This window comes from Budorcas taxicolor, chromosome 2 (genome assembly GCF_023091745.1).
Source record: "Budorcas taxicolor isolate Tak-1 chromosome 2, Takin1.1, whole genome shotgun sequence".
In the NCBI taxonomy this organism is placed as follows: domain Eukaryota; kingdom Metazoa; phylum Chordata; class Mammalia; order Artiodactyla; family Bovidae; genus Budorcas; species Budorcas taxicolor.
In genome coordinates, this window is record NC_068911.1 from 86,207,596 (window position 1) to 86,227,052 (window position 19,457).

The 19,457-nt window shown below is 37.0% G+C and overlaps 1 protein-coding gene across 1 annotated transcript in view; it reads right to left on the minus strand.

Annotated features, from left to right (window-relative positions):
- The window catches only part of GALNT13 (polypeptide N-acetylgalactosaminyltransferase 13), a 572,168-nt gene that overhangs the window by 115,064 nt on the left and 437,647 nt on the right, over positions 1–19,457 (minus strand). The window lies entirely within an intron of this gene.

The following is a 19,457-nucleotide window of genomic DNA, read 5'->3' on the forward strand; positions in this document are numbered from 1 at the left end:
GCTGTACTGCCTCTACACCTGGCCCTCACAGGACAAACCCCAGTGGATGACCCACATACAGAAGTGGAAATAAAACCACAATTGAAACCCAGGGCAGTATGGCTAAGGAAGAGGAACCAAAACCTTCCCACCAGCTGTACAAGCTGCAGATTAAATCTACACGATCAACTAGGTAGACTCTGTGTCTACGGAATATATAAAAGGTCCTTGAGAGCTCCCACAAAAGAAAACTCACTAGTTCTGATAGCTCTGGAATTGGAGGCAAGAACATACAGGAGTAGGACCAGATTAGAATCTGAGCTGCCCCCACAGCAGGTCCAGAGATCAGACAAGTGTTGGAGGGCATCCTAGGGAGGTGAGGTGGACTATGACTCCCAGCGAGGGAAAGGACAGCAATGACTCAAGACAAACATTTATTATTCTTATGTTTTGACTTGTTCTGTAGATACTTCTGGATTTTTTTTTTTCCTTTATCCACCCCCACCCCCATTGAAGTTGTCAGTTTTATTGGCACTATGAAATCTAATTAAGCTTTTGAGCTTTTTTTCCCTCAGTCACATTTTTTATTGTTGTTATAAACCTCTGCTTCTACATTCGGTTTTTGCAGTTTTGTGGAGCTTTCCTTTTTATTCTTTTTTCTTTTCTCTTTTTTAAATTTTTTAAACCTATTATTATTTTTTCTACATTTATTCCTTTGTTTTCTTTTCCTACTGGTCTTTTCCCCTTGCAATTAATCTTAATGTATATGAATCTTCATCTACTTCTATTTAACTTTGCATATCTATTATCTGTTTCTTTTCTTTCTTTCGTTTCCTCTCAATATATTTTTTAATTTTATTTTTCATTGCTTTATTCCCCAATTGGCATCTTTGTTTTCCAGTTTGTGCTTTTGTTAGTTTTGTTCTGGTAGGTATAATTTTTGGTTTCCTTTGTTTGCTGGGTCAATTTATTGTATTTTTTGTAGTTGTTGGACTGTTTTGATTTTGCTTATGGGTGTATATGTGTATATTCACACTTTTTGTTGTTGTTATAAACCTGTGCCTATAAATTGGGCTTTTGCAGTTCTTTGGAGTTTTCCTTTATTTTTTTTTTTCTCTTTTTTCTTTCTTCTTTCATTTCTTTTCTCTTTTCTCTTTTTTGTAACTTTAATTTTTTTAACTTATTATATTTTATCTACAATTTATTCCCTTGTTTGTCTTTCCTACTGTTCTTTCCCCCTTGCATTTAATCTTTAATGTATATAAATCTTCTTAATCTACCTCTATTAAACTTTGCATGTCTATTCTTTCTCTCTTTTCTTTCTTTCCTTTCCTCTCAATATATTTCTTAGTTTTGTTTTAATTGCTTTATTTCCCACTTGGCAACTTGCTTTAGTTTTGTTTTCCAGTTTCTGCTTTAGTTTTGTTCTTAACTGGCAAATATAATTTTTTATTTCCTTTGTTCACTGGGTCAGTCTGTTGTACCTTATTTTTGTTGGACTGTTTTCACTTTGCTCATGGGTATTGTGTATATTCCATTATTTTAATTATTAATTGCCTGATTTTGTTACTGCCATTTGTCTGGTGTTCATCTTTGGTTTCTCGTTTTTGCATATTTGTTTTAATTTGTTTTAATTACTGCCATAACAAACCACTTGTAGAATCTTCATTCCTGACCAGAGATCAAGCCCTGAGCCTTTGGAGTGTGAGCCCTGACTCCAAGACCATAGACCACCAGAGAACTAACACTAGGGAGTATCAGATAGTGAGAACTCACACGAAGGAAGCCACTGGAATACAAGACCTGGCATCACCCAACCACCAGTAGCACCCTGTGCAGGATGCCTCATCTAAACAACAAACAAAACATAAAATCATCAGCAGATAGGATTACCATCTCACTCAGCATTGCCCATCAGAGGAAAAACAAACAAACAAACAAAAACTCACACAAATCTCACCCTATATGAAGCTTACACAAAGGGATGGACAAACCTTAGGAGGGCAGAAACCAAAAGGAAGAAAGAATTAGACCTTGAAACCTGGGCAAAGGTGACTTCAAACACAGTAAGTTAAAAAATAATAATAATGAAATGGCAGGGAAATACTACACAAATGAAGGAAAGAATAGAAACACAGAAGTCCAAATAAATGAAGAGGAAAGAGGCACACTATCTGAAAAATAATTCAGAATAATGATAGCGAAGATGATCAAAAACCTTGAAAACAAAATGGAGACAATGCAGGAATTAATTAACAAAGACCTAGAAGAATAAAAGAATAAACATACAGAGAAAAACAACACAATTACTGAAATTAAAAATACTCTTGAAGGAATCAATAGCAGAATATCTGAAGCAGAACGAATCAGTGAGTGCAACACAAAATGGTGGAAATAACTTCTGAAGAGCAGAATAAAGTAAAAAGAATGAAAAGAGCTGAGGATACTCTCAGATACCTCTGGAACCATATCAAATGCACCAACATTTAAGTAATTGGGACTTCCCTGGTGGCTCAGAAGGTAAAGCATCTGTCTGCAGTGCAGGAGACCCAGTTTTGATCCCTGGGTTTGGAAGATCAGCTGGAGAAGGAAATGACAGTCCACTCCAGTATTCTTGCCTTGAAAATCCCATGGATGGAGGAGCCATGGTGTTGCAAAGAGTTGGACATGACTAAGCGACTTCACTTTCAGAAGAAGAAGAGAAAAAAAAGGGTATGAGAAAATTCTTGAAGAAATTATAGTTGAAAATTTCCTCAACATGGAAAAGGAAATAGTCAATCAAGTCCAAGAGGCACAAGGAGTCCCATAAAAGAAAAACTCAAGGTGAAACAAGCCAAGACACACACTAATCAAACTAACAAAGACTAAACAAAAAGAAACAATATGAAAAGCAGCAAGGGAGAAGCAACAAGTAAGTAACATACAAGGGAAACCCCATATGCTTAACAGCTGATCTTTCAGCAGAAACTCTGCAGGCCAGAAGGGAATGACAGGATATATTTAGGGTATATATTTAAAGTATGAAAGAGACAAATCTAAACCAAGATTGCTGTACCCTGCAAGGATCTCATTCAAAATTGATGGAGAAATAAAAAAACTTTTCAGATAAGCAAAAGTTAAGAGGATTCAGTACCACCAAACCAGCTTTACAACAAATGTTGAAGGGACTTATATAGTCAAGAAATACAAGAGAAGAAAAAAAAATCTACAAAATCAACCTCAAACAATTAAGAAAATGGAATAGGAAAATATATATTGATAATTACTTTAAATGTTAATGGATTAAATGCTCCAACCAAAAAAGGACAGAGACTGGCTGAACGGATACAGAAATAAGACCCATACATTTTCTGTCTATAAGAAACCCACTTCAGACCTCAAGACACATATAGTCTCAAAGTGAGAGGATAGAAAAATGTATTCCATGCAAATGGGAAGCATAAGAAAGCTGGAGTAGCAATCCTCATATCAGACAAAATAGAACTTAAAGAAGATTATAAGAGATAAGGAACAACACTACATAATGATCAAGGAATCAATCCAAGAGGAAGAGATAACAATTGTAAGTATCTATGCACCCAACATGGGGGCACCTCAATAATAAGACAAATACTAAGAAACATAAAAGGAGAAATTGACAGTAACACGATAATAGTAGGAGACTTTAACATCCCACTCAACCAATGGATAGATCATCAACACAGAAAATTAATAAGGAAACACAAGTCTTAAATGATACATTAGATGAGATGGATCTCATTGATATCTTCAGGACATTCGATCCAAATGCAGAAAAATATACCTTCTTCTCAAGTGCACATAGAATATTCTCAAGGTCAGACCACATCTTGGGTCAAATCAAATCAAACCTCAGTAAATTTAAGAAAATTGAAATTGTATCAAGCATCTTCTCTGAAGATATCAATTGCAAGAAAAAAAACTGTAAGAAACACAAACACATGAGAGCTTAAACACACATTTCTAAATAACCAACAGATTATTGAATAAATCAAAAGGGAAATCAAAAGATTTCTAGAAACAAATGTCAAAACACAACAACTCAAAACCTATGGGATGCAGCAAAAGCAATTGCAAGAGGGAAGTTTATAGAAATACAATCCTACCTAAAGAAGCATGAGAAACATCAAATAGACTACCTAACTTTACACCTAAAACAACTGGAAAAAGAACAAAAAAACCCCAAAATTAAAAGAAGGAAAGAAATCCAAAAGGTCTGAGCAGAAATAAGTGAAAAAGAAATGAAAGAAACAACATTAAAGATTAATGAAGCTAAAGCTGTTTCTTTGAAAAGATAAACAAAATTGACAAACCTTTTGCAAGACTCATCAAGAAAAAAAGAGAAGAATCAAATTAACAAAACTAGAACTGAAAAAGGACAGGTTACAACAGACAATACAGCAATACAAAGAATTATAAGATACTATTATGAACAACTATATGGCAATAAAATAGGTAATCTGGAAGAAATGGACAGATTCTTAGAAAAATTCAATCTTCTAAAACTGAACCAGGAAGAAATAGAAATTATGAACATCCCAATTACAAGCACTAAAATTGAAGCTGTGATCAAAAATCTCCCAAAAAACAAAAGCCCAGGACCAAATGGCTTCACAGGATAATTCTATTAAACATTTAGAGGAGAGCTAATACCCAAAACTCTTTCAAAAAACTGCAGAAGTAATACTTCCAAACTTATTCTATGAGGCCACCATCACCCTGATACCAAAACCAGACAAAGACAACACACAAAGAAAACTATAGGCCATTATCACTGATGAACATAGATGCAAAAATCCTCAATAAAATTTTAGCAAACAGAATTCAGCAATACATCAAAAAGCTCACACACCATGATCAAGTTGGGTTTATTCTAGGAATGCAAGGATTCTTCAACATATGCAAATCAATCAATGTGATACATGTTAACAAATTGAAAAATAAAAACCATACGATAATAATAGACACAGAAAAGGCCCATATATGATGAAAACTCTTAAAAAACTGGGCACAGAATAACCTACCTCAACATAGTAAAGGCCATATATGATAAGCTTACAGTAAACTTTATTCTTAATGGGGAAAAACTGAAAGCACTCCCCCTAAGATGAGGAACAAGAAAAAGGTGTCCTCTTTCACCACTGCTAATCAACATAATTTTGGAAGTCCTAGCTATAACCATCAGAGAAGAAAAAGTAATAAAGGGAATCCAGATCAGAAAAGAAGAAGCAAAGTTCTCACTTTTTGCAGATTACATGATAGTGTACATAGAAAACCCTAAAGAGAGTATCAGAAAATTACTAGAGCTAATCAGTGAATTTAGCAAAGTTGCAGGATACAAAACCAATACACAGAAATTACTTGCATTTCTATATACTAACAATGAACAATCAGAAAGAGAAAATAAGGAATCAATCCCATTCACCACTGCAACAGAAAGAATTAAATATCTCAGAATAAACTTAACTAAGGAGACGAAAGAATTGTACATAGAAAATTATAAGACACTAATGAAAGAAATCAAAGACAATATAAACAGATGGAGAGATATTCCACATTCCTGAATAGGAAGAATCAATATTGTGAAAATGACTATACTATTAAAAGCAATCTACAGATTCAGTGAAATCCTTATCAAAGTACCAATGGCATTTTTCACAGAATTAGAACAAAAAATTTCACAATTCATACGAAACACAAAAGACCCTAAATAGCAAAAGCAGTCTTAAGTTGGAAGAATGGGGCTGGAGGAATCAACATTCCTGACTTTAGAATATATATACTACAAAGCTACAGTCATCAAGACAGTATGGTACTGGCGCAAAAACAGAAATATAGACCAATGAGATAAGATTAAAAGCCCAGAAAAAATGTCATGCACCTATGGGTAAATTATTTTTGACAAATGAGGCAAGAACATACAATAGGGCAAGGATAGCTTCTTTCAATAAATGTTGCTGGGAAAAATGGACAGCTACATTTAAAAGGATGAAATTAGAATACTTCCCAATGCTGTACACAAAGATAAACTCAAAATGGATTAAAGACCTAAATGTAAGACTAGAAGCTATAAAACTCTTAGAGGAAAACATAGGCAGAACACTTGATAACATAAAACAAGGTCCTCTATGACCCACCTCCTAGAGTAATGCAAATAAAAACAAAAGTAAACAAGTGGGATCTGATTAAACTTAAAAGCTTTGGCATAGCAAAGGAAACTATAAGCAAGTGGAAAAGACAACCCTCAGAATGGGAGACAATAATAGCAAATGAACAACTGACAAAGGATTAATTTCCAAAACATAGAAGCAGCTCATACAACTCAATACCAGAAAAACAACAAGCAAAGAAAACAATCAAAAAGTAGGAAAAAGACCTAAACAGACATTTCTCCAAAGAAGACATACAGATGGCTAACAAACACTGAAAAGATACTCAACATCACTCATTATTAGAGAAATGCAAATCAAAACCACAATGAGATATGACCTCACACCAGTCAGAATGGCCATCATCAAAATCTACAAACAATAAATGCTGGAGAGGGTGTGGAGAAAAGGGAACACTCTTGCACTATTGCTGAGAATGTAAATTCATACAGCCACTACAGAAGACGGTATGGAGATTCCTTAGAAAAATAGGAATAAAACCACCATATGACTCAGCAATCCCACTCCTAGACATACACCCTGAGAAAACCAAAATTGAAAAACATACACGTACCCCATTGTGATCATTGCAGACAAATAGAGGAAAGCAACAGAATGGGAAAGACTAGAGATCTATTCAAGAAAATTAGAGATACCAAGGGAACATTTCATGCAAATATGGGCTTGATAAAGGACAGAAATGGTATGGACCTAAGAGAGGCATAATATATTAATTAAACATGGCAAGAATACACAGAATTATACAAAAAAAGATCTTAGTGACCCAGATAACAACAATGGTTTGGCCATTCATCTAGAGCTAGACATCCTGGAATGTGAAGTCAAGTGGGCCTTAGGAAGCGTCACTACGAACAAAGCTAATGGAGGTGATGGAATTCCAGTTGAGCTATTTCAAATCCTAAAAGATGATGCTGTGAAAGTGCTGCACTCTATATGCCAGCAAATTTGGAAAACTCAGCAGTGGCCACAGGACTGGAAAAGGTCAGTGTTCATTCCCAACCCAAAGAAAGGCAATGCCAGAGTGTTCAAACTACCGCACAATTATGCTCATCTCACATGCTAGTAAAGTAATGCTTAAAAATCTCCTAGCCAGGCTTCAGAAATATGTGAACCATGAACTTCCAGATGTTCAAGCTGGTTTTAGGAAAGGCAGACGAACCAGAGATCAAATTGCCAACGTCTGCTGGATCATCAAAAAAGCAAGAGAATTCCAGAAAAACATCTATTTCAGCTTAATTGAAGATGCCACAGCCTTTGACTCTTTGGATCACAATAAACTGAGGAAAGTTCTTCAAGAGATAGGAATACTAGGCCACCTGACCTGCCTCTTGTGAAATCTGTATGCAGGTCAGGAAGCAACAGTTAGAACTGGACATGGAACAACAGACTGGTTCCAAATTGGGAAAGGAGTATGTCAAGGCTATATATTGTCATCCTGCTTATTTAACTTATATGCACAGTACATCATGAGAAATGCTGGGCTGGAAGAAACACAAGCTGGAATCAAGATTGCCGAGAAGAGTATCAATAACCTCAGATATGCATGACACCACCGTTTTGGCAGAAAGTGAATAAGAACTAAAGAACCTCTTGATGAAAGTGAAAGTGGAGAGTGAAAAAGTTGGCTTAAAGCTCAACATTCAGAAAACTAAGATCATGGCATCTGGCCCCATCACTTCATGAAAATAGATGGAGAAACAGTGGAAACAGTGGCTGACTTGATTTTTGGGGGCTCCAAAATCACTGCAGATGGTGACTGCAGCCATGAAATCAAAAGATGCTTACCCCTTGGAAGAAAAGTTATGACCAACCTAGACAGCATATTCAAAAGCAGAGACATTACTTTGCCGACTAAGGTCCGTCTAGTCAAGGCTATGGTTTTTCCTGTGGTCATGTATGGACATGTGAGTTGGACTGTGAAGAAGGCTGAACGCCGAAGAATTGATGCTTTTGAACTGTGGTGTTGGAGAAGACTCTTGAGAGTCCCTTGGACTGCAAGGAGATCCAACCAGTCCATTCTGAAGGACATCAGCCCTGGGATTTCTTTGGAAGGAATGATGCTAAAGCTGAAACTCCAGTACTTTGGCCACCTCATGCGAAGAGTTGACTCATTGGAAAAGGCTCTGATGCTGGGAGGGATTGGGGGCAGGAGGAGAAGGGGATGACAGAGGATGAGATGGCTGGATGGCATCACTGACTCAATGGATGTGAGTCTGAGTGAACTCCAAGAGTTGGTGATAGACAGGGAGGCCTGGAGTGCTGTGATTCATGGGGTTGCAAAGAGTCGGAGTCAACTGAGCGACTGAACTGAGGAGTTATTGTTGTTGTTCAGTTGTTCAGTTGCTCAGTTGTGTCTGACTCTTTGTGACCCCATAGACTGCAGCACAACAGGTATCACTGTCCTTCACCATCTCCTGGAGTTGACTCAAACTCCATTGAGTCAGTGATGTCATCCAACCATCTCATCCTCTGTTGTCCACTTCTACCTTCAATCTTTCCCAGCATTAGGGTCTTCTCTAATGAATCAGTGCTGTGCATTAGGTGACCAAAGTATTAGAGCTTCAGCTTCAGCATCAGTCCTTTCAATGAATATTTACAGTTGATTTCTTTTAGGATTGACTCATTGTATCTCCTTGCAGTCCAAGGGACTCTCAAGTCTTCTCCAACACCACATTTTAAAAACATCAGTTATTCAGTGCTCAGCCTGCTTTATGGTACAAGTCTCACATCCATACATGACTACTGGAAAAACTATAGCCTTGACCATCTGGATCTCTGTCCACAAAGTATTGTCTCTGCTTTTTATATATAGAGTACATCATGTGAAATGCAGACTGGATAAATCACAAGCTGGAATTAAGTTTGCTGGGATAAATATCAACAACCTCAGATATGCAAAAAATGGCAGAAAGTGAAGAATATCTAAAGAGTCTCTTGACCCTTGCTGCTTGGAAGGAAAGCTATGACAAACCTAGACAGCATATTAAAAAGTACAGGCATTACTTCACTGAGAAAGGTCTGTCTAGACAAAGCTATTGTTTTAGCTGTAGTCATGTATGAATATGAGATTTGGACCTTGCAGAAGACTAAGAGGTGAATAATTGATTCTTTCTAAATTGTGGTGCTAGAGAAGACTCTTGAGAGTCCCTTGGACTGCATGATCAAACCAGTCAATCCTAAAGGAAATCAACCCTGAATATTAATTGTAAGGACTGGTGCTAAAACTCCAGTACTTTCACCATTTGATGTAAAGAGCCAATTCACTGGAAAAGACCCTGATGCTGGAAAACATTGATGGCAAAAGGATAAGGGGGTGGCAGAGGATGAGATCATTAGATAGCATCACCAATTCAATGGACATGAATGTGAGCAAACTCCAGGAGATATTGGAGGACAGAGAGCTTGGCATGCTCCAGTCCATGGGGTTGCAAAGAGTTGGACATGACTTGGCAACTGAGAAACAAGATTGAGTCATAAGAAATTGTTTGGGTAGGTCAAAAATGTCTACATATCAGCAATTTCATATGGTTTTATGCAATATTGTTTTAAAAATGCAAGTCTCTATTTCTTCCTTTGACCCACTACACATTCTCAAGTGACTTACTGAAAGAATCAAATGATACGGTGAATCCAAAAGGACTTAGTACAGTATAAACATATCTATAGGCAATATAGCCTCAGCTTGGAAGAGGCAAGACATGGGGCTCAGTATGGGTGCAAGCCTGGGGTACATTATTTTACTGGCAGGTGAGTAGGGACTAAAGATTAAAAGTTGTTTATAAATTCAAATCAGTTCCCAGACATTAGGACTTATATGATTATTATTAGATTCCAACTATAATTTTAGTCTGGGAAGGATTATAGCAGAGATCCAAACAGATTATAGCAGAGATCCAATTGGTATCACAGAAACAAAGGGAATGTCCCAGGCATAGAAACACTATTATTCAAGTAGAGGAACCTAGGCATGACAGAGCTGGAATAGAAAGGAGAGAACTGGTAAGGCTCTAGGGTTAAGAAATTTGATAACAAGAAGGGCTTATTGAAGGCTAACTATATAGGAGGCACTTTGCTAATGTCATTTATATCCATTATTTAATTTGAATTGACAATAAGCCTGATGTCATATGTATTACAATATCTATTATACAGCTGGTAAAGTTAAGCTCAAGAGTTTAAATCACTTGCTGAAAGTTGCACAACTACTAAAAGGCTGAGTTGATGTTTGAAACTGTGTCTTTGTAATTCAAAACTCATGATCTTTCCATAATACAAGAAAATTACCTGTTCACCAGAGAAAAAGGCCAGCACTCACTCCTAAGTAGTTGTCATTGAAAGTTCATATCTAGTTGCCAGGAAACCACAGCAACAGATAAGTAAAGATACCACCAGTAAGACTAACTGGGTGCTACCCAAGAAAGATGCACCCAGTTAGGCTCTGCACTTTTAAGTCCTCAGAGTGCCTGGGGAGGCTAAATAAGTTAGCTTATATCCTAAATGTACAGACACTGATAATTGGTGGCCATTCAGGCCCAAAATGCAACATAAAATGGATCCAGCGTTAACTTTGAGTTTTGCACATGATTGCAGAGCACAATGAGGCTGCATGAAAAGTAGGAGGAGGATTGTGTCAGTTGAAAAGACTGGAGAAGAACAAATGGAGACACTGAGAAGGAGGGATGCTGAAGATTACTATGCTAGTGGCTGCAAGAAGGCACATAAGGAGGGGGCTGAGAATTATTTCTCGTATCGGTGGCCATGGACAAGAACCTGGGGGTCAGACTGATTTGAGGGCTTCCCTGGTGGCTCAGATGGTAAAGCATCTGCCCGCAATGCGGGAGACCCAGGTTCGATCTCCGGGTCGGGAAGTTCCCCTGGAGAAGGAAATGACAACCCACTCCAGTACGCTTGCCTGGAAAGTCCCATGGATGGAGGAGCCTGGTAGGCTACAGTCCATGGGGTCACAAACAGTCAGACACAACTGAGCAACTTCACTTCACTTCACTTCACTTCAAGCTTTGCACTACAATGCCCTATGTGGCAGATGGTCAGAAGTTTACCTCCTGATACTCCACAATTTCTCATTTGTAAAGTGAGAAAAATAAGAGGGTCTACCTCATGGGTTATCAGCCTTAAGTGAAATAACACATGGATAGTGCTTAGAACTATGTCCCACAGTATTAACAAGCACTTAATAAATAGCAGCATTTGTTGACTAAAGGTGCCACAGTTTACTTTTCAGACAATGTGCAAAGATAAACACCTGTTTCATTTACCTGAGAATCAGAGCCAAGTTTTAGGGAAACCAAAGTTGGCAATGAGTTAGATAGCTAGTGGCCCAAAAGAGGAGCAGGTTGGGTAGAGCTGCAGCTGGGCAGTTACAATGATACATCCACAGTTCACATTATTGGTTATTAGAGCACAGGGGGTGTCAACTGACTTACATGGAGTTGAGATAGGTATAGCAAGTGATAGAGTGAGTCTCTGTTCCTCCAGGAGCCTCAGTTCACTCCTTTATTAGAACAGGTAGTGATACTTATTTCATAGCATAAGACTTAAAACCAAGTAAAACTGTATACATGTACTTAAAAATGTGATCTAGCTTTGTTTATTATTATTATTGTCAAACACCACAGAAAAAAGTATTAAATTATCCTCATGGAACTAGAATGTAGAAAAATTTCACATGAAATAGACTTCTTGAAAGAGGGTACACTTAGTAAATAGTTTGTTTCAAGGAAAAAAGAACATTATGATAGTTTTTATGGTGTCTATGGTTGACTAATATGGGTATTTTATTTTCCTTTTTATATGCTTATATAAAATTACTTGTTTTATTGATCAAAGTGTTTAGAATCTATATTTTCCTTGTGATAGAGATGCATGGATCAATACGATCTTATAAGAGATTTATTTGTATACTAAGGACTGAGTGATCTCATAAAGTAGAACTCTAGTCTTTATTGGATTTGGACTTTTTTCCAACTCAGCTCTAAAGCTCACAATTGCAAACTTCTACAAGATGCAAAAAATATTACAATGCTAACTCATGTTTCCAAATGAAATTTGTTCAGTTTTATCAAATCTGAGATCTTTCCAAAAAAATAATGTCATGTTTACATCATTTGCAAAAGATATAGCATGACTTTGCCTTTAATGCTTAGACTGACTCAGAATGAAAACTGTGCTAAGGCATTCCTGCACTTAAAAGTCCTTCAGTGCCTATGTTCTTCATGATAGAAACTAGAGCTCTCCACGTGGAATACATGGATCTTCACAAAACTGTAAGCTTCCTTTCTCTTCAGCTTCCAATTTTGCATCCCCAGCTGCAGTTCACCCATTTCACATACACACGTCTTAATCTTCAGTAATAGCAAAGTATTTACTATAAAGCAATCTTCCCTGGTGGCTCAGACAGTAAAGATTCTGCCTGCAATGTGGTAGACCCAGGTTCAATCCCTGAGTCAGGAAGATTCCCTGAAGATGGGAATGGAAACCCACTCCAGTATTCTTGCCTTGGAAATTCCATGGACAGAAAAGCCTCATGGGTTACAGTCCATGAGATCCCAAAGAGTCAGACATGACTGAGAGACTAACATTTTTTACTTTTATTTCAAGCTTTTTACACACACACACACACACACACACACACACACACACACACACACACTCTTCCTCTGTCTTGAAACATGATGCAAGTGTGACATTCTCTGTGAAGCCATTGCCTCGACCCCACATGCTCTGTGCCGCCGGCCACACAATGCTACTTCCGGCCTGTTTGCCCATATGCCTCCTAATTAGAATATGAGCATATAGGAACTATTGAGCCTTTTATTTCTACATTACTGAAACCAGTATTTTCATTTGTCCATAGTAAGGAATTCATGAATATTGTTGAACAAATGAATAAATAAATATCATCCTTACTGCTATTCTAACTTTGAATTAATGGTCTATTTTTAATAGAGTTGTTTCCATTTACTCTTTTGTTCTTGAATCTCTGAGGCTTGAGGTTATTGTCTCTCCCTTGCTCTTAGTAACAACAAAGAGTATTGTCATTTCTTTCTGAAATGCACAGTCTAATGAGCAGAGCTCTGGTGCTTCAAGCAGACTCCAGTGGCATGGTCCTCTTTCTGCTTTTCATCCAGCCTCATTATGTTCTGCAATCATTGCAAGAATTAAAGCTGACTTAACACTGGACCCATTTTATATTGCCTTTGGGCCTGGATGGCCACCTATTGGGGTTTCCCAGGCGGCTCAGCGGTAAAGAATATGCCTGCCAATGCAGGATACTCAGGAGATGTGCCTTCAACCCCTCAGTTGGGAAGATTCCCCAGAGGAGGAAATGGCAACCCACTCCAGTGTTCTTGCTTAGAGAATCCCATGGACAGAGGAGTCTGATGGGCTATAGTCCATGGGGTTGAAGGAAGTCGGACATAACTTTACGAATGAGCATGCACACGTGCATGGCCACTTATTATTAGTGTCCACAGACTTAGGACATTAAGTCTGTTTGCTAGATTGGACACCTTGAGCATTAGTTTCTGGGTATGTCCATCTCCTTCCCTCCTGGCTTCTTTTTCTGCACCTGTATCATCTTAGGGTTTGGACTGATATCAGTCCTCAGGTCTCTACCAATCTGAATGATTTCACAGTAAACTGAGCCAAGATCAGCTACATCCTAAAATGTGACTTGTAACAGTTTTAATATTGGATCTAACACAGTGTTGTGAATAATTCTACTTTATGCAAAGAACATTTTGATTTCTTCCATCTTCTAAGGGAAATATTTACAGTTAAAACTTTTTATCATGTTCATCTGTGTTTTGTCCAAGGAGGAGAAAAACCTAGAAGTGAATCCCTTTTGTTAAAAGTGCTTTAAATTATTTTACATGGTACTTTACATGATCCTTGCAATAGTTCTGTAAGCAAGAGAAAATATTTTTATTTTGTCCACATTTCATAGATAGAAAATTACAACAGTATAAACCAGTGATGTGTTCCCTCATTTATGTGTTTAATTTTGATGATAATTAAGTGGAGATACTTTGATTTCTGCTTTATGGTTCTTTCCTTGGATTATACAAATCAGTTTATTGATTATTGTTCACACGAACATTCTTTGTATTCTCCAGAATGGCATTTGATAGAGCAAGTTTAATTTTTTATGATATTTTAAAATATTATGATACTTTTAAATAATTTGGTATCTAAAGTATTTTAGTGAATGCCCAACAGTGGTCAACTTTGAAATTGCAGTATTTATTTCTAGAAATTTAGTGGAAGATAGAGAAAAGCAGAATTATTAGAATGAATCCACTAGTCTTTTCATTTCCATGACCCCTTTAAACAGTTCTAGAAAGGCTCTGTTTGATTCCAACTATGCTCTTTCATCCTTAATGCTCACCTCTGAATAACGTGCAGACTCCAGAGAGCCAGATATTTAAGTGCATTTCCAAGACCTTGCAGAATAAAGGTGTCAGGGATTGCTTTGTGAACGTTTTGCTACTGTCTAGTATAAAATAGTATTGGGACTTCCTCAAATAGATTCCCCTACAGGGACACACAGTTGGGGGGCAACTCATAGCACATCAGAGACAGGCCAGGACCAAACATGAAACAGATGCCGTGGCTTTGTTATGAATATGACAGACTTCAGGGTCAGCACTCCTGTGAGGAGGGAATGCATACTGTTTTTCAAAGGAGCTCCAGGACATGCTAGGAAACCTAACACTTGTGTGGGTGTTTTTCCCTCCCGACTGTTAATTCCACTGGTAAAAAATGCTTAAAAACAAACAAACAAACAAAGAAAGCACATTTTAACCCTGTGAAACTGTTAAGTACTACTTACACTATTAATCTGGCAGTGAATATATTCAGAGTGCCTAATCAAACAAATGTGCTAAAAAATCATTTGGGCAACTATTCATAAGAGTAGATATTTCTACTCTCAAAGCTATTTAAAGTATGAGATAAGAATCAAGAACAGAATTGGTACAAAGCAAGAATATTCAATGGTTAAGGGCCAGGAGTTAAGAACAAGACCATGATAATAAACCTCTAATATTTCATAACTCTATAACCTTCAGCATCCATTTCCTCATTTTAAAAATAGACATATAATAGCACTCTATATTACTGTGGTCAGTATCAAATAAAGCATGCCAAGGTTTGAGCAAAATACTTGCTTCCTAGGAAGGTCAATAATTATTAGCTATTTCTTAATCATTATTATTAACATGCACATACTAGATAAACAGAAAGTCCTGGTAAAGTAGGAGATACCATAGAAACAAATGCCAGCGTGGTGAAGAGAATACTGACTTTGGGCCAACTGGATCTGGATTAGGGAACCAGCTCCACTGAGTTCTGGCTATATGATTTTACCACTGTGCTTAGCCTCTCATAGCCTCAGTTGTTTCCTCTGTAAAAATAATAATAATAATGATACCTACTTTGGAGAGCTGTGGTGAATACGAAATGAGGTCACACATGCCATGCACCTGGTACCTGGCTGATCTCCTTTGCCTTCATTGGAAATCTGTTGCTATCATCTTTGTCCTTCATTTCAGTTGGGCAGAGGTGATAAGACTGGATATTCTTCCATGACCCTTGTCTGACAATAACACCTCTTAATGCTACTAGCTTTAATATCAGTGGCAAAAACAAAGTTAAGAACAAACAAAATACGTGGTGACTGATTTGTTATGGAGAGACTAGGTTTAATAATAATTGGTTAAACCACTGAAGGATGAATGATTTATAAAACTGAGAAGACATAGAAAAAAAAATACAGAGAAGAATAATTACAGGTTTGAATACATATAAATTTTAAAAATCAGATCTTCAAAATATCTGTTACCAAAGTAAGAACAAAAAAGGCATTTTGAGTAAAAAAACAAAAATTTACAACAAACCTGATAGATCAAAGAGATCTTTTATATATTATGTGCTCATATAAATGATAATACACTAATACCCTTATAAATAGGGAAAAGGAGAGACTACAAAAGAGAAAATGTAACTATTAAAAACATAAAGCAAAATATTCAGAATTTTTATTAATCAAAGGATACAAACTAAAATATTGAGATAGGATTAATCACCTGTTATTTAAAATTTAAATTGATAATTACTGCTGGTGACGATGCCTAATAAAACTTTCTAACACTGAATTTCCCCTTTCAAATTTTCTGAATGAGGTTATAGTATTCTTAACTTGAACTTTTATAATAAATAATTGGATAATAGATGAACAGATTTGGAGTAGTGGACAATTGCCATGCCAAAATGAGACCATGGCATGCACAGTTGGTTGCTGTGTACAGTGATTATGTATCATATTTTTTGAGAATATTTCTGAAAACTACATTGCACACATATTTGATCAGAGTCTAAGAGAGAATCTATGCATTAAGCAGTAAATGCATGGTATCATATTTTAAAATACGTTTAAAAATAACGTGTGCTGTGAATATAAGTTATAAGGGATCAAAAGAAGGGGGAAGTCTGTGAGAAAGTAGATTACTGACAAAGTAATTGTAATATTTGAGATTTTCCTAGTATTCTATTTATTTTTTGGAAAACACTACCATATATATTTCTCTCATTTAATCTCTTTACTGTTTCTCTCTCTCTCTCTCTCTCTCTCTCTCTCACACACACACACACACACACACACACACACACACTTTCAGTGATACAGACAAGGGTATTGAGTATGAAAGAGGTTAAATAATTCCCTACCCCAACCTCAGAAGCCTGTAGGACTACAGCTAGCAAGGGCTTCCACCTAAGTCTCCCAGATGAAGGTCTTCTGCTTCCCACTCTGTTGACTTGGATATAAAAAGTATTGATATATGAATTTCAGTGATAAAGAACAAAGTCTTACTGCAGACTATCATAGAGATTTTGGAAAGAGGATGGGGATAAATCAAGGGAAAGTGAATGTCTATAAATGAAGTTTTCTTAAGCTTTTGCTGTTTCAACAACATTAAAAGTAGTATGCTTGGAGCCCATAAAATATCCCCTCATGGTCCTAAAGCCCATCACTGATCCAAGTGAACCTTCCCAAGCTTAAAACTTATCCTGCCTCTTCTATGCCTCCACTGGCCAACAAAATATATTTTTCTAGATTTCTGTTCTCTCCAGCTGATTGCATTAACTACTTCTTGTCTGTATTCAGTTCAGTTTAGTTCAGTTGCTCAGTTGTGTCTGACTCTTTGCGACCCCATGAAACACAGCACGCCAGGCCACCCTGTTCATCACCAACTCCCAGGGTCCACCCAAACCTATGTCCATTGTATCGGTGATGCCATCCAATCATCTCATCCTCTGTCGTCCCCTTCTCCTCCTGCCCTCAATCTTACCCAGCATCAGGGTCTTTTCAAAAGAGTCAGCTCTTTGCATCAGGTGGCCAAAGTATTGGAGTTTCAGCTTCAACATCAGTCCCTCCAATGAACACCCAGGACTGATCTCCTTTAGGATGGACTGGTTGGATCTCCTTGCAGTCCAAGGGACTCTCAAGAGTCTTCTTTAACACCACAGTTCAAAAGCATCAATTCTTTGGCATGCAGCTTTCTTTATAGTCCAACTACGTAAAGATTAATGGCAATTGCATAATGAGAACACTCTAGAAACAAAAGTACTTGGATTTTCTGGTGTGGGCAGTAGTATTCCAAGACTCTATCTTTTTTTTTTTTTTTTTTTTTTAGTTTCCCAGGCAGGGATCAAATTTGGGCCCCCTCTGGGTGAAAGCACGAAGCCTTGGACTGCCAGGAAATTCCCCAAGACTATACCATTGCAAAAAAGGAGTAAGAAAATCTGAGTTTGGTTGTCCCTCCCTGATCTTTGATTACAGAGCCACAGGTATAGTATTTAACTATCTTGAGTTGCATTCTTCGTGTGAAAAATGGAAATGATAATAATTATAACATATGGTTTTTGTGAAGATTAAATGGGATAATGGATTTGGATATAATCCATTCTAACAATCTTTCCCCATGATGTCAAGGTAGTATCTTTGCCAGTTTTTTTTTTTTTTTTTTTTTAATGCTTTTGTGAAAGCATTGATGTCAGCTCAAGGCTGTTTTTTGCAGAAAAAATTCAGATGTCCTTTAACACTGTCTGAATGCTATTAGTTAGTTTGAAGATGAAAGGATGACAACAACAGCAACATAATGGCATGTTAAAAGTCTTTGTCAGGCCAGTCAACAAGCAAGAACCTCTTCTATTTGCAGCTGTGTAGTATGAGCTAATTTATTTTAAATTGTATATATTTACACCATGTCATTACACAGTTCAGAAACAAAGTCTTTGTGTCTTAAAAGCAGACAGTTTTAGATGCGAGGTTAATGTCACTGCCTAGTAAAGAATTTGTAAAGATCATAGAGACAGGATGTATACAACCTCTTCTTTAGAAACATATTCTATCACATAAAGGGTCATCAGGCTCTCAAAAGGAAAATGAAATAGTGTATATTTGGAGCAGTATTCATATTTCCAAGCCACTAAGGTGCCACTCAAAATGCTGAAATATATTCTTTCTATAAACAGACAAGTGGCAGAATCACATGTTTTCTCAAAATGAAAAATGTTCTTCTCAGGGGTTCAATTAGGTGCAGTAACATCAGTAAGTACAGCCACCTTCCTGAGCTTCACTAGCTCACAAAATATTTTTTTTAAAATATTTTCATAATCTACTATCTCATTTCAAATGACCAAAAACCTATAGGAGGACTCCTGTCTCTTTCTAATTAAACCAATAATAAGTACATTTCTACTGAGCATGATGTTGTAGCCACAATTTAGAATAGCACATTCATGATTACCTAGGACTTCAGGACACTATCATATTTAAGGTTCACTCAAGACAGAATTCCATGTCATAGATGCCACAAAAGGCATGCTGGAAAGGGTATGGCCATAGTTTGTTGATTGAATTCTTGTACAGTTCAAGGGTTAGGGATGAATATCTAAATATACTTAAAAAAACTGAAATGTCTCACATTTTAATGCATCAGGCCTATGAGATCACTAATTATTTGTTCCTTATTCATAATAGAGTTGCCTGCTTCTCAGTTTACTGGTTTGGAAATTTCTTGGTGTCAAGGAACATATCACTTACCTTTTTATCTTTAGATTCCAGGAAACTGACTAGTACAATATATTAAAACCCCTTTCTTAAAAGGAATGAATTCTGTCATTGTTCAGCTGCTCAGTCATGTCCAACTCTTTGTGACCCCTTGGACTGCAGCACGTCAGGATTCCCTGTCCTTCACTATCTCCCAG